This window comes from Peromyscus eremicus, chromosome 1 (genome assembly GCF_949786415.1).
Source record: "Peromyscus eremicus chromosome 1, PerEre_H2_v1, whole genome shotgun sequence".
NCBI lineage: Eukaryota > Metazoa > Chordata > Mammalia > Rodentia > Cricetidae > Peromyscus > Peromyscus eremicus.
The window spans coordinates 164,290,793-164,303,483 of NC_081416.1; the positions used below are offsets into that span (position 1 = coordinate 164,290,793).

The 12,691-nt window shown below is 54.1% G+C and overlaps 1 protein-coding gene across 3 annotated transcripts in view; it reads left to right on the plus strand.

The window, feature by feature from the left end:
- Pak4 (p21 (RAC1) activated kinase 4) overlaps nucleotides 1-12,691 on the plus strand; it is a 41,370-nt gene that overhangs the window by 10,509 nt on the left and 18,170 nt on the right. Inside the window, exon 1 of one of the 3 annotated variants that reach the window (XM_059279138.1) lies at nucleotides 12,229-12,331. The exons of the other annotated variants lie outside the window; for them this stretch is intronic. The gene's annotated coding sequence lies outside the window, so the exon portion shown is untranslated. Of the gene's footprint in view, nucleotides 1-12,228; nucleotides 12,332-12,691 lie in introns of those variants that run through there. 3 annotated transcript variants of the gene reach the window in all.

Genomic DNA, 12,691 nt, shown 5'->3' on the forward strand with positions numbered 1-12,691 from the left:
ATCGGCTTACTGTTTAATTATCATGGAACAGACTGAGGAATGTGGAAGACTCTGCTGGGGTCTCCCCAGAGTGTGGCGGGAGGGAGCAAGGGGGGCCTTGGTAGGCTTAGTGGGATTTGGGGATACCCTGTATCTCTCCTGTGTCGGGGGGGGGTCACTGTCCCTGTGTCTCCTCCTCCAGCTAGTGTCTCACTTAGGGGGTCTTGGCTTAGAGGTCAGGGTACCTGGGAAGCCTGCCCATCTGGGAATCAGCCCTGCAGCTGCTGGCTGGTCACAGCTGTCCACCGTACACACTGATAAGGGTCCTGGGGGGATGCCTGGGCTGGGTGCTGTAGATGGGGGCCCTGTGAGGACAAGGGCTTCTGGAGTGAACTCTGAGGAGAGGGCTGGTAGTGGGAGGAGGTGCAGCAGGGTCACTGAATGATGGCCTAGGCTTTTCTCAGGAGAGGCTGCTGGCTGGACCCCACAGGTTCTGAAAGTATCTGGAGGGGGCGGACCCAGAGATGGCCGCACCAGGCATGATTTCATTCCTCACATTCCTCAGCAGGCCCCAGACTTCTGGTGGCCCTAGGTGGGGGAGGGTGGCCTGGAGAAAGGCCTCTGGGTACTGCTCTTGCCCTTCCCCTGCCACGCTGCCAGCCTCACTCAGATGAGTGACTTCCTGGCTGGTCCCCATTTCATCAGCAGAAACACTGGCCAGGTTCAGGGGAGGCAGAGGCCCAGGCCCGTGACGTTGGACACACCACCCCTCCCTGTAGAGTTTTTCAAAGTGCCTCTGGTGGCCTGAGGGGAAGAATGGCACACTTGTATAGCTTTCAGGGACATTCCTGTACTTTCTAAGTGTCTGACCAAGTGATTAAGTCACAGCACACTCTGGGGAGGCGGGACTGATATTTGTATTCACAGACGGGCAGTGGAGGACACAGTAGGTTTCTGTGCCTGGTGGGGTGGCAGCCACCTCTCCTGGGCCATCCATAGGACTGGGCACTACTCTGCACACACACTCACATACATGTGCATGCACAGTTCTGTGACCCACCCCCTACCTTGCCCATGTCTGCTTTCCCTGTCCCTGGCTGGTTTCTCCAGGGAGGCTAGAGGGAATATGGCTCCTATAGGCCCAGGACATCTTCCAAGAAGGATGGGACATCACTGGCCCTGCCTCCCACTCCTGGGACAGAGAGTTGCAGTGTCCTGGGCTTGTGTCTGTCACCTGCAGCCTCCAGCCGCTCTGGGCCTGTCTAGTCATCACTGCGGTTACAGTTCTGGCTGCCAGGACTTGAGCCGCCTGCTGACCCTCCTTTAGTGCCAGCAAGGGCTCCTGTTAAAGATGTGACCAGTCACATCGCAGAGCTTACGTTACTTCCCACCAGCTGGGGCTGCACCACCTCCCTACCCCTTCCTCGCTTTCTTGGGTAAGGCCAGAGCTCAGACGTCCCAATTCCCACATCTGGAGTTGGGGGTGATGACTGGCTCCCTGCCAGGGTGGCTGGGGAATTGATGAGTCAGCGCATGTGCGGCCGAGAACTGCTGTCCTGTGTCTTGAGAGTCTGATCACTGTTGTTACCATTATGGCTGAGGAGGGCGGTGCTCCCACAGACTCACTGAAATCCGGGCATCTCCCTTCGTAAACATGGGACACCTTTGTGTTACATCCACGCAGACTTGAGAGAACGGCTTCCTATCCACCCAGGTGTCTGTCGCCACCTGCAGCCCCATCCCAGGTGATCCTTTCAAAACAAACTCTAAGCGTTATGTGCTTCAGTCAAAATTCTCAGATTTGTGTTGACAAGAATTCCATAATAACCTCACACTTCGCAGTTACCTTAAGATCCAATTTTCATCTGTCTGATTTGATCCAGACTAGGTCCAAGGCCTCTTGAACAGCCTTCTGTCCCTGCAGTTGCCATGGCATGGGTGGGGCGGGGGTGTCTGTGTGTGTGCGCACTCACACACACAAATGCACCATTTTGAAGCTGTTGTTGTGGGTGAACATCTGGGTTTAATGATTCAGTGACTTAATGTTTGCATGTCTGTCAAGTTAACTTTGAGGATAAAAATCTTAAAAGGAAAAAACAACAACATGATGGTTCATACCTGTGCTTCTAGCACCTTCTGTAAAGAGTCCTTGGGTTCCAGGCCAGGCCAGGGTGGATAGGGGGACTGTCTGAAACAGACAAAACATGGTTGAGTGACAGGACGAAAGAATGCTGGAGGTGCAGTGAGTGGACTTTGACCCGACCTGCCACAGACGTATGTTGTGTGACTTGGGGTTGATGCCTTGTTTCTCTGAGCCTCGTGGTCCTCCTCTGTAAGATGGAGCCTTAACAGTCCCTCCTCCATGCCTGTACAGTCGCATGGTGCGCACACATTACATCTTGTAGCTGGACTCACTGTTGTCCCTTATCTCCAGCATGGGGCACAGGTGAGCCACCTGAGGGTGCCATCGCTCTCGGGACAAATGTGATTTGATAAACTGTCTACAATAGCAACTTCGACCCTGTGGAACTGGCTATAGTGCATCTGGACACCTCAGACCAGGATGTTCCCATGTCACAGGAGGAGAACCCGGGAGTGCCTCAGTGTTGGCCTGGGTTCACAGCCTGGGTCTGAGGGTTCCAGGGCTGTGTGTCTTTTGTCCCTTGCTGCAGCAAGAGTCGAGGGGCCCGCTGTGTTATGGCAAGGGCAGAGTGGGCAGGAAAATGGGACAGAGGCAGAGGGACTGGCCAGCACATGCACATACTCAGAAGCTCACAGGGCTCAGCTTATTCTGCAGTGCAGAGTCTAACCCTGTGCAAAGTGTGGAAACCTCTGGGTTCACTTCAGTGCCTGGGTATCCAGCAAACATCCCCTGTGCCACCCAGAGCAGAGGACAAGCGCTGGCAGCCACTGCAAGCCCCTTTCCGGAAGTGAGCTCTTTGGGGCGCTAGCTCATGCCTTCAACCCTTCCCTCCCGTTCACTGCGCAGAGGAGAGCAGAGAATCCTGCTCTGGGTCCCCTGCCCAACTAAAAGTCAAAGTCCCAGGGGCCACACCCCTGCGGTCCCTGCAGCACCCGGATCTTTCCTGGGTGTAAACTGTGTTTGGATAGCGTGAGCTTGGCAGCTCTTGGCCCCAGCTTGCTCTGTCTGGTGTTTTGCTCTTGAGAGCTCACCAACCAGTGAAGGAAGCCTTAGCAGGGGAGTTCTCCAGCAGGGTCCAGGTGAAAACTAGCCTGCTCTGGGCTCCTCCCACCCGGGCCCTGCCTCCTATCCCCGCCCCCAACCCCGCCCAGCAGGGGAGAACTTGGGAGATCCATGGTCACCAAATAGTCCTATGTTCTATAAAGGGGCTGTGATGTCTCCTGGAGGGCCATGGCTGAGCAGGATGGCTCTCTTTTCTGACCCTGACCCACCCTGATAAGCTGCTTTACAAAGCCACTACAGGCCACTGTAGTGATTCCTGTGCAAGAGTCCAGATGAGCTGGGTTTATCACCCAGTTGTGCTGCTGAGTTCGTAGTTTGGAGGCATGTGCAAACCCTACCACCACCTTAGGGGACCTCATTTTCCTACTTTGGAAACCACGTAAGGTTAGTCCATCACAGTGAAGCACTCAGAAGAGCTGGCACCTCTTCGTGTCCTCAGTGGCAGTCGTGTGAGTTACTCTGTTTGTGCTCCAACACCTGACAGAAGCGACTGAAGGAAGGTGGGTCTGTCTCGGCTCAGGGTTGAGGGACAGTTTATCCTGACTGGGAAGGCAGCTGGTCACTTGATGTCTGTCAGCAGGAAACAGAAAGGGTCAAATGCTGGTGCTCTACTTTCTCTCTGTGCTCGAACACGTGCGTGCGTGCGTGCGTGCGTGCGTGTGCACATGTGCGCACACATGCACCACAGAGACCAGAAGAGGGTGTCAGATTCTCTGGAGCTAGAGTAATAGGTAGTTGTGAACAACCTAACATGAATGCTGGGAACTGAACCCCAGGACCTCTGGAAGAGCAGTACGCTCTCTTAACCACTGAGCCATCTCTCCAGCTCCTCACTGTCTCCATTTTACAAAGCCCTGAACTCCAGCCCATGGGCTAGTACTGCGTGTGTGTGTGTGTGTGTGTGTGTGTGTGTGTGTGTGTGTGTGTGTTGGGGAGGGGTCTTCCCTGTTCAGCTAACCTTCTGTCAGCACTCTCATAGACACACCAGAGACGTTTCTGTGGTGATTCTAAGCCCAGAAGTTGGCAACCATCAGCAGTATGGTTCTTGTTCCTTTCTTCCCTTCACTGGACCTGTTAGCCCTCGGGCCAGGCTGGGGTTACCTACTGAGTCAAGGACCAGCACTCAGAGAACACCGGTCTAGAGGGGCCAGCACAGTGACAGCTGCCGTGATGAAGCCCATCCATAAAACCAGGGGTGGCTTCCTGGAGGGGGAGACGTGTGGGCTGAGGCCAGAAATAGGAGCATGAACTAGTTTGTGGAAGAAGAAACCGAGAGAAGAACAGCACATTCAAGGCTAAAAGATGTGAGCATGGTGGTATACACCTGCCAGCCTGGACTGCCTAATGAGGCTTTGTCTCAAAAAAAAAAAAAAAAAGTGCAAGATGGGAGCAGGCCTGTTGTTTTAAATAGATTACTGGAAATCTTAAGTCAGCTTACATTTCGAGGTACCTGTCGGTTCCTAGACCTTCATGTTCTCCCCATCTTCCCTGAGTGGTAACAGCTTGCAAAGCCACCTAGGTCCCCAACCATGATGTGGACTGCTATCTGGTCAAGGCTGAACATTCCATCACAGTCGTCCCTCCCCCGCCCCAGGCCTGCTATAGCCACACCCCTTCCGCCCCTAACCTTGGGCATCCATTCCCCAGTTTTATAATTCTCTCATTGTAGGGTTGTTACATAAGTAGAGTCATTCCATGGAGCACCTTCTGGAATGGTCTTCACTCATGCAGCCGAGTTCTCAGGAGACACCTGCAGGTGGCAGCGTGTGTTGGGAGCTCCTCCTTGCTGTTGCTGGGTGGCACTCACAGGTACCCCAGGGTGTTTCACCACCTGCCCATGGAGGACATCTGCCTGTGTCTAGTTTTTTGGCTGTTACAAAGAGAGCCTCTGTAAACGTTCCCATAGTGGTTTTTATGTGGAGCATAAATTTCCGTTTTTCTGGGGCAAATACCCCGCGTGTAATTGCTTGGTGGTATGGCAGTTACCGGTTTTAAGGAGGTGCCAGACTGCTTTCAGAGCGGCTGCGCCACCTTCTGCTGCCAGCGGCAGTACAGCGAGCAGGGTGCTGTCCCCGCAGGCTCGCCAGCGTTTGCTGTCGCCACCATTCTTGACCTGAACTCCTGTAGTAAGTGTGCAGCGCTGTCTCGCAGTCGCGTGGATTCGTGTCTCTGTAATGGCTGTTGAACACTCGGTGTGCTTATCTGCCATCTGTGGATCTGCCTTGGTGACATGTCTAGTGGCTTCTGCTCAGTTTCTTATTGAACTGCTTGCTTTTTTCCTGTGAGTGCTTTATCTTAGACACTAGGCCGTTGTCAGATATGCGGCGTGTGAATGTCTCTCTCAGTCTGTTGCTTGCTTTTTTCCCCGTCAGCACTGAGGATTGAACCTAGGGCCTCTTGTGTTTGCTGGACAAGCACTCTACCACAGAACCACATCTCGGGCCTAGACCTTGTCTTTCTGTTCTCTTCACGTGAACTCTGGTAGAGGAAAAGTCTTCTTTAAACAAAACACAACTTTTTTTAAAATATTTTGTTCATTTGTATGTGTATGGGTGTTTGCCTACGGTATGTGCGCATATTTGTATATGCACATGTTCGAGCCTGATGCCTGTGAAGTCCAAAAGAGGGCATGGGATTCCCTGGGAGCAGAGTTCCAGACGGTTGAGAGTCCCGTGGAGTGCTGGGCACTGAACGGTCAGTGCTCTTAACCGAGAAAGGCCCCTACGTTCATTTCTCCCTTTATGGTTTGTGCCTTTGGTGTGGAGTCTGAGAGCCCTGAGCTAAGCCCTGGAGGCTTTCTTCAGTTTCTTTGTGTGTGTGTGTGTGTGTGTGTGTGTGTGTGTGTGTATGTATGTGTGTGTGTGTGTGTGTGTAGTCCTGGGGATGGAACTAGGGCCCTGTGCGTGCTAAGCAGGCATTGTGCCACCCACCACTGCGTCCCTGGGCCGCCTTTACGTTTCCAGCCCTGAGTTGCCCACGCTGGCTATAAACTCATTCTTTTGTCCAGGCAGGCCTTGACTTTAGACTCCTCCTGCCTCCACCTCTGTTTTGTGTTCTGGAAATCTTAGAGTTTCACATTTAAGGACATGAGCCTTTGCATGCTGTGTGCAGTGTAGTTTCTGTCAAGGTTCCTTTTGTGTGTATGGGAAGCCAGTTGTTCCAGCACCTTCTACGGATGCTGCTGCTTTTTTACTAGCTTTCCCAGTTACCATGGTCTATTACCACCTCATACTTAACCAGGATAGCCTCTGTTAAACAAAAGGAAGAGTAACTAGGCATGCTGGCTCAGGCCTGCAGTCCGGCCGGCTCTCAGAAGACAGAGGCAGGAGGATCTTCGCAAAGCCGGCCTGGGCTGTGTGGGGAGACCCTGGGGTGTGTGGGTAGTGAGGGGAATAATGCAGGTATTTGGCAGGTAGAAGAATTGGAAGCTCATTCTTCACAGGCAGGACTGTGAGATGGTAGCCACCGTGAGAACAGCTTACCACCGTCTTGTAAGGTTAAACACAAACGTGGACCGTCCGTGCGCTCCACGGTGAGAACAGCTTACCACCGTCTTGTAAGGTTAAACACAAACGTGGACCGTCCGTGCGCTCCACCGTGAGAACAGCTTACCACCATCTTGTAAGGTTAAACACAAACGTGGACCGTCCGTGCGCTCCACCGTGAGAACAGCTTACCACCGTCTTGTAAGGTTAAACACAAACGTGGACCGTCCGTGCGCTCCACGGTGAGAACAGCTTACCACCGTCTTGTGAGGTTAAACACAAACGTGGACCGTCCGTGCGCTCCACGGTGAGAACAGCTTACCACCGTCTTGTGAGGTTAAACACAAACGTGGACCGTCCGTGCGCTCCACGGTGAGAACAGCTTACCACCGTCTTGTGAGGTTAAACACAAACGTGGACCGTCCGTGCGCTCCACGGTGAGAACAGCTTACCACCGTCTTGTAAGGTTAAACACAAACGTGGACCGTCCGTGCGCTCCACGGTGAGAACAGCTTACCACCGTCTTGTAAGGTTAAACACAAACGTGGACCGTCCGTGCGCTCCACCGTGAGAACAGCTTACCACCGTCTTGTAAGGTTAAACACAAACGTGGACCGTCCGTGCGCTCCACCGTGAGAACAGCTTACCACCGTCTTGTAAGGTTAAACACAAACGTGGACCGTCCGTGCACTCCACCGTGAGAACAGCTTACCACCGTCTTGTAAGGTTAAACACAAACGTGGACCGTCCGTGCACTCCACGGTGAGAACAGCTTACCACCGTCTTGTAAGGTTAAACACAAACGTGGACCATCCGTGCGCTCCACCGTGAGAACAGCTTACCACTGTCTTGTAAGGTTAAACACAAACGTGGACCGTCCGTGTGCTCCACCGTGAGAACAGCTTACCACTGTCTTGTAAGGTTAAACACAAACGTGGACCGTCCGTGCGCTCCACCGTGAGAACAGCTTACCACCGTCTTGTAAGGTTAAACACAAACGTGGACCGTCCGTGCGCTCCACCGTGAGAACAGCTTACCACCGTCTTGTGAGGTTAAACACAAACGTGGACCGTCCGTGCGCTCCACTGTGAGAACAGCTTACCACCGTCTTGTAAGGTTAAACACAAACGTGGACCGTCCGTGCGCTCCACCGTGAGAACAGCTTACCACCGTCTTGTAAGGTTAAACACAAACGTGGACCATCCGTGCGCTCCACCGTGAGAACAGCTTACCACCGTCTTGTAAGGTTAAACACAAACGTGGACCGTCCGTGCGCTCCATCGCTTCCACTCCACGTGCACGTTAAAGAAGTGAGGGCAGGGGCCAGGCCTGGTGCTGCGCCCCTTAATCCCAGCACTCAGAAGCAAGAGGCAGGTGGATCTCTGTGAGTTCGAGGCCAGCCTGGTCTACAGAGTGAGTTCCAGGACACCTAGGGCTGTGTAGAGAGACCCTGTCACAAAAAGTCAAAACAAAAAACTGAAAGCAGGGACTGAGAGAGATTTGCACACCCAGTTCCTTGCAGTGTTCTTCACAGCAGCCAGAAAGTGGAAACAACCTAGCATCCCTCCATGAATGGAAAAAGAAAACTGGCAGGTACACATAATGGCATATTATTCAGCCATAGAAAGGGATGAAGCCTTAATCGATGCTATTGTGTGGCTGGACCTTCAAAACATTATGCTTAGTGAAAAAAGCCAGGCGTAAGGAAGAATGATTGCATGAGTCCACCTGTACACAGGGCCTAGACTAGCACAAAGGAGCAGAAGGTGGAAGAGGCTATGGGGAGGCTAAGGGAACAGGGAAGGAGCAGTTCTCTTTTGCTGGGGCTGGTAAAAAGGCTGGGCTAAAGAGAGTGGTGATGGTTATACAACACTCAATGTGTTTAAAGATGCTGGGCAGCATGCATACTTCCAAGTGGTTAAAATGATAGATAGTGTATGTGTTTTATACCGCAGTGAAAAAAATCACTTCTTTGTGTGTTTGTTCTGAGACAGTCTCACATGTGTCCCCTTGCCTTTGCCTCCTGGGTGCTGGGTTTACAAGCGTGTTCCACCACACTGGGCATAAGATCACTTACTTTTTAAAGCCCAGTGCATTGGGGCTGGAGAGGTGACTCAGGTTAAGAGCATTAGCTGCTCTTGCAGAGGACCTGGGTTTGGGTCCCAGCACCCAGCTCACCACTGTCTGTAACTGCAGTTCCAGGAGGTCCAACGCCTGCTTCTGGTTTCTGTGGGCACTGCACATGTGCACAAGCAGGCCTACAAAAAATAAAACAAATCCCTAAAGGATAAAACTAGTGAGGTCATGTTGGTGGGAGTCTTGTTTCTGGGTTCTCCGTGCTCCCGCACTGACCTGCATGCCCCAGCTTCACTGCCTCCTCTGCTGTGTGGCAGACTTTAGTGTCAGGGGGGAGGTGCCTCCCACTTGGCTGTTCCCCATGGGTCTGGGTCAGACATTCTGGAACTTCTCCCAGATGGTCTCATCCTTGCCACCTCCCGGAGCCTCGTCCCCAGTGCCCCACTTATCACAATGTCACCGTGTGTGTGTGTGTGTGTGTGTGTGTGTGTGTGTGTGTGTGTGCTCATGTGTATGCATGCATGTGGAGGTCAGAGGTTGAGTTCCTCCGTTACTCTCCACATTGTTGAGGCTGGATCTCACCAGTTTGCCTAGACCAACTAGCTAGTGAGCTCCAGGTGTCAGCCTGTCTCCGCCTCCCCAGAACTGGGGTTACAGACACACCTGCCATGCCCAGCTTTTCACAGGAGTGCGAGGATCCAGCCTGGCTCTCCGTGCTCACAGCACAGGTGCTTCACCAACTGAGCCACCTCCCGGGCGTTGCTCTTCTTAGTAGATGGGGTTTCTAGGTGACCCCTTCTATAGCCCTCCCTCCCGGCTACCATCCTCAGCTGCCTGGCCCCAGCCTTACCACTGATCTCCATACCACTCTGGTCTTCTGGACCGCATCCTCCCCCAAGCAAAGTCACAGCCTCAAGCTCATTCATGCCTCTCTGTGGCAACCTGCCACAGCTCCCCATGGCCTGCCTCTGCCACTTTCTCCTCCCTTTGGGCCTGTCAGCTGAAATTCCAAGTCCCACAGGGCATCTGGTGGCCACGTGGTGACCTCTTGCAGAGGACCGAGTGCAGGGAAGGAAGTTGCATGTGGCTGGAGCAGGCGACTGGGTAAGGGTGGGAGGAAATGGGGCAGAGGTGGGCATGGCCTGAGGGCTCCTGGTGGGGAGATGGCTGTGGCTGTGAGGCCCCAGCTGGTTTTCAGCAGAAAGGGGCACAGTCAGATTAGCTTCACAAAGGTCTGCCTGACCCAGCAGAAACAGGCAAAGGTATTGAGTAGACACTCGTGGCAGAGGGCAGTCACAGCTTCTGTAAGCGTGAAAGGATGCTCCATGGATGCTCCATGGACAGAGGAAGAAGATGCAAATGACAACCAGGCTGAGCTGAGCATGAGCTGGCCTGAGCTCTCCTGTGCTGCAGAGAGCAGAGGTGGGCAGCACCGGTGCTGCAGGTGAGCAGTGGCAGCCCTGGGCTTGCTGAGGGTGCTGGGAGCAGGGCATTCCTGGTGCAGGGCCACTGGCATCGCCTACCGATGCTGGCAGCCCTGTTAGCACCCCTGCACTGCCTGTGAGAGCAGAAGACAAAGCTGCCAGCCTGTCCCCAGGGGGCCAGCTGGAGTCACCGCAGCACTTCACATGGGCAGCACTTCACATGGCCGTCAAAGTGGAGGCCAGCATTCTGCAAAATGAGGCCTGGAGAGACTCACGGGATCCACATCTCAACATGTGTTCGTAGTCTTTTCCTTTAAAGCCCTTCCTTTTGACGTTAGGATGCGTGCTGGAAATTGCCTCACACACGAATGGAAGAGCAGAGCAGTTACTGTAAGGGGAAACCTTTCTTGCCCCCTCCAGGGAAAGACAGGTGGTACCATCCACTCTATACTTCAGGAGCTCCTGATCCTTCTCCTCCTGTGCTGGGAATTGAACACAGGGCCTTGTGCATGCTGGGCACGTGTGCCACCACTGAGCCATGCATGTCTCCAGCCCTCCCTGGTGGAGTCTAAGCAGGGCTCTACTGTTAGGCTGCCCTCCTTTTACCCTTTGGTGGGGGTGAAACAAGGTCTTGCTTGCTGTATCTCCCTGGCTAGCTTGGTATTTGCTTGTCTCCTACCTATCCTCATACAGCAGTCCCATGGCCTCAGCCTGCCGAGTGAACCACATCTGGCTCCTTTTGTGTTTTTGTTTTTTGATACTGAGATGGGGTCTCATCTTGTTGCCCAGGATGATCTTGAATTCACTGTAGCCCAGACAGCCTTGAACTTGGGACCCTCCTGACTTGGGACCATATCCTCTGCCCTTCCTCTTTGGTTTTGCCACCTCCTTTCCAGGGGTTTTGCGCTTTATCATAATGGGGTCCTAGGCTTTGTTATTGAGACCCACCCCATGTAGTGCAGGCCATGAGATCCCCGTGCTGTCCTTCCAGGGACCCAGGAGATCACGTTGAGGGCATTTGTCTGTTTTCCCTTGTCTGGTGACCACCATAAACCTTCCCACGGCCCGTGGGCTGGCGTTTTGCTTGTGTGTACCCAGGAGAACACTTGCCAGGTCCGAGGTGTGTTTCCACCTAACTGGTGCTGCCAAGTCCTCCCTCCCAAGTGCCAGCTGTATGGCAGGGATGTTTTGGAGTAGGTAAAGGTGCTGTGTCTGGACCGGGCTGCATTTTGTGAGGTTCTTCAAAGTGCGAAGGTGTATTCCTGGAACACGTGGGTCTCTCCAATGGAAAAACCAAGGATAATGGGGAGGGCATTACCTGCCTCTGTTTACCCTTTTGGCATTGGTACCTACCATGTGACTGTGTCCTAGAGACAGGCAGAGATGAAAAGGAAAGGGACAGACAAGCTCCTGTGTGACAAACCATGATTAGTGAGTCACACACTCAGCACTCCCTCTTGGACCTGTTTCCTGGAGCTGGCCAGAGCTGGCCAGGCCGCGCCACCTCCCCCACCAGAGCCCAAACCTGCTGGTCTGGTCTGGGGAGGCAGCCCTACCTAGCTCCTCTCTGGGTGGCTGCTGCCTAGGTGCCCTGCCCCCACAGGGAGGCGGTGCCCGGAGATCTGGGACTTTGGGGTCTCCCGCCTTGTTCTGCAGTGGGGAGGGGGTGGGACTAGATGGACACAGGGGTCCGGCCACCTGCTGGTCGTCCTCATGGGGCTCCACAGGCCGGGCCCTGGGCTCACTGGGCCAGAGCCTTCTAGACCCCCCACCCCTCTTGAAGGGACTGGGCATTTGTTTGGCTGGATTGCCTGCCACCAAGTGAGTCCTCATGTATGCAAGGAGCTTGGTAAATTTGGGGACTGCAGACAGTAGTCGACAGAGGTCATAGCTGCTGTGGCAAGGCCCAGAGGACATGTGTGGTCCAGCCTGGGCTGATAGGAAATGCTTCCTGAGCGAGTGCAGGAGGCTGGCCCCAGAAGGACAGACAGCCTGAGCGTCTCTGCCCCTGGACAGCCTTACACTGGCAGTGACTGCACAGGAGGCCTCTGCGCAGGGCCAGCGACCAGTTGGGCTGTCAGAAGGGCTCAGGAGTGCCCCGTCCAGATGGCCGTTGTTCAGGCCGGAGGCTCTGAGCAGCACGGCCTCACCCAGACAGTTGGGTAAGGGCACAGGCATCAGGGTGGCCTGCCTAGGAGGCCTGGCACTCAACCTCCCTGTGGTCCCGGCTGCATTCGGCCGGTCCCACAGCCTCTCCGGGCTTTTTGGTTGCTCTGCTGTAAAGGAGGCCTGCTGAAGTAGCTGACCTGTGCTGGGCAGGGATGAAGCAGGAGGACTTGGGCATGAGCGTGTCAGCTCCTGCAGGCTTAGCGTGGCATATTGGTCCCAGCCCCCACACCACCATTCCTCCTCCTATCATCCACCTCTCCTCTTTCGGCTCCCCTGCTTATACCACTTGCTACATTTGCACCCAGGGGAGAGGAAGGGGATGGGGCCCACCGGGCTCTCTAGATACACCCCAC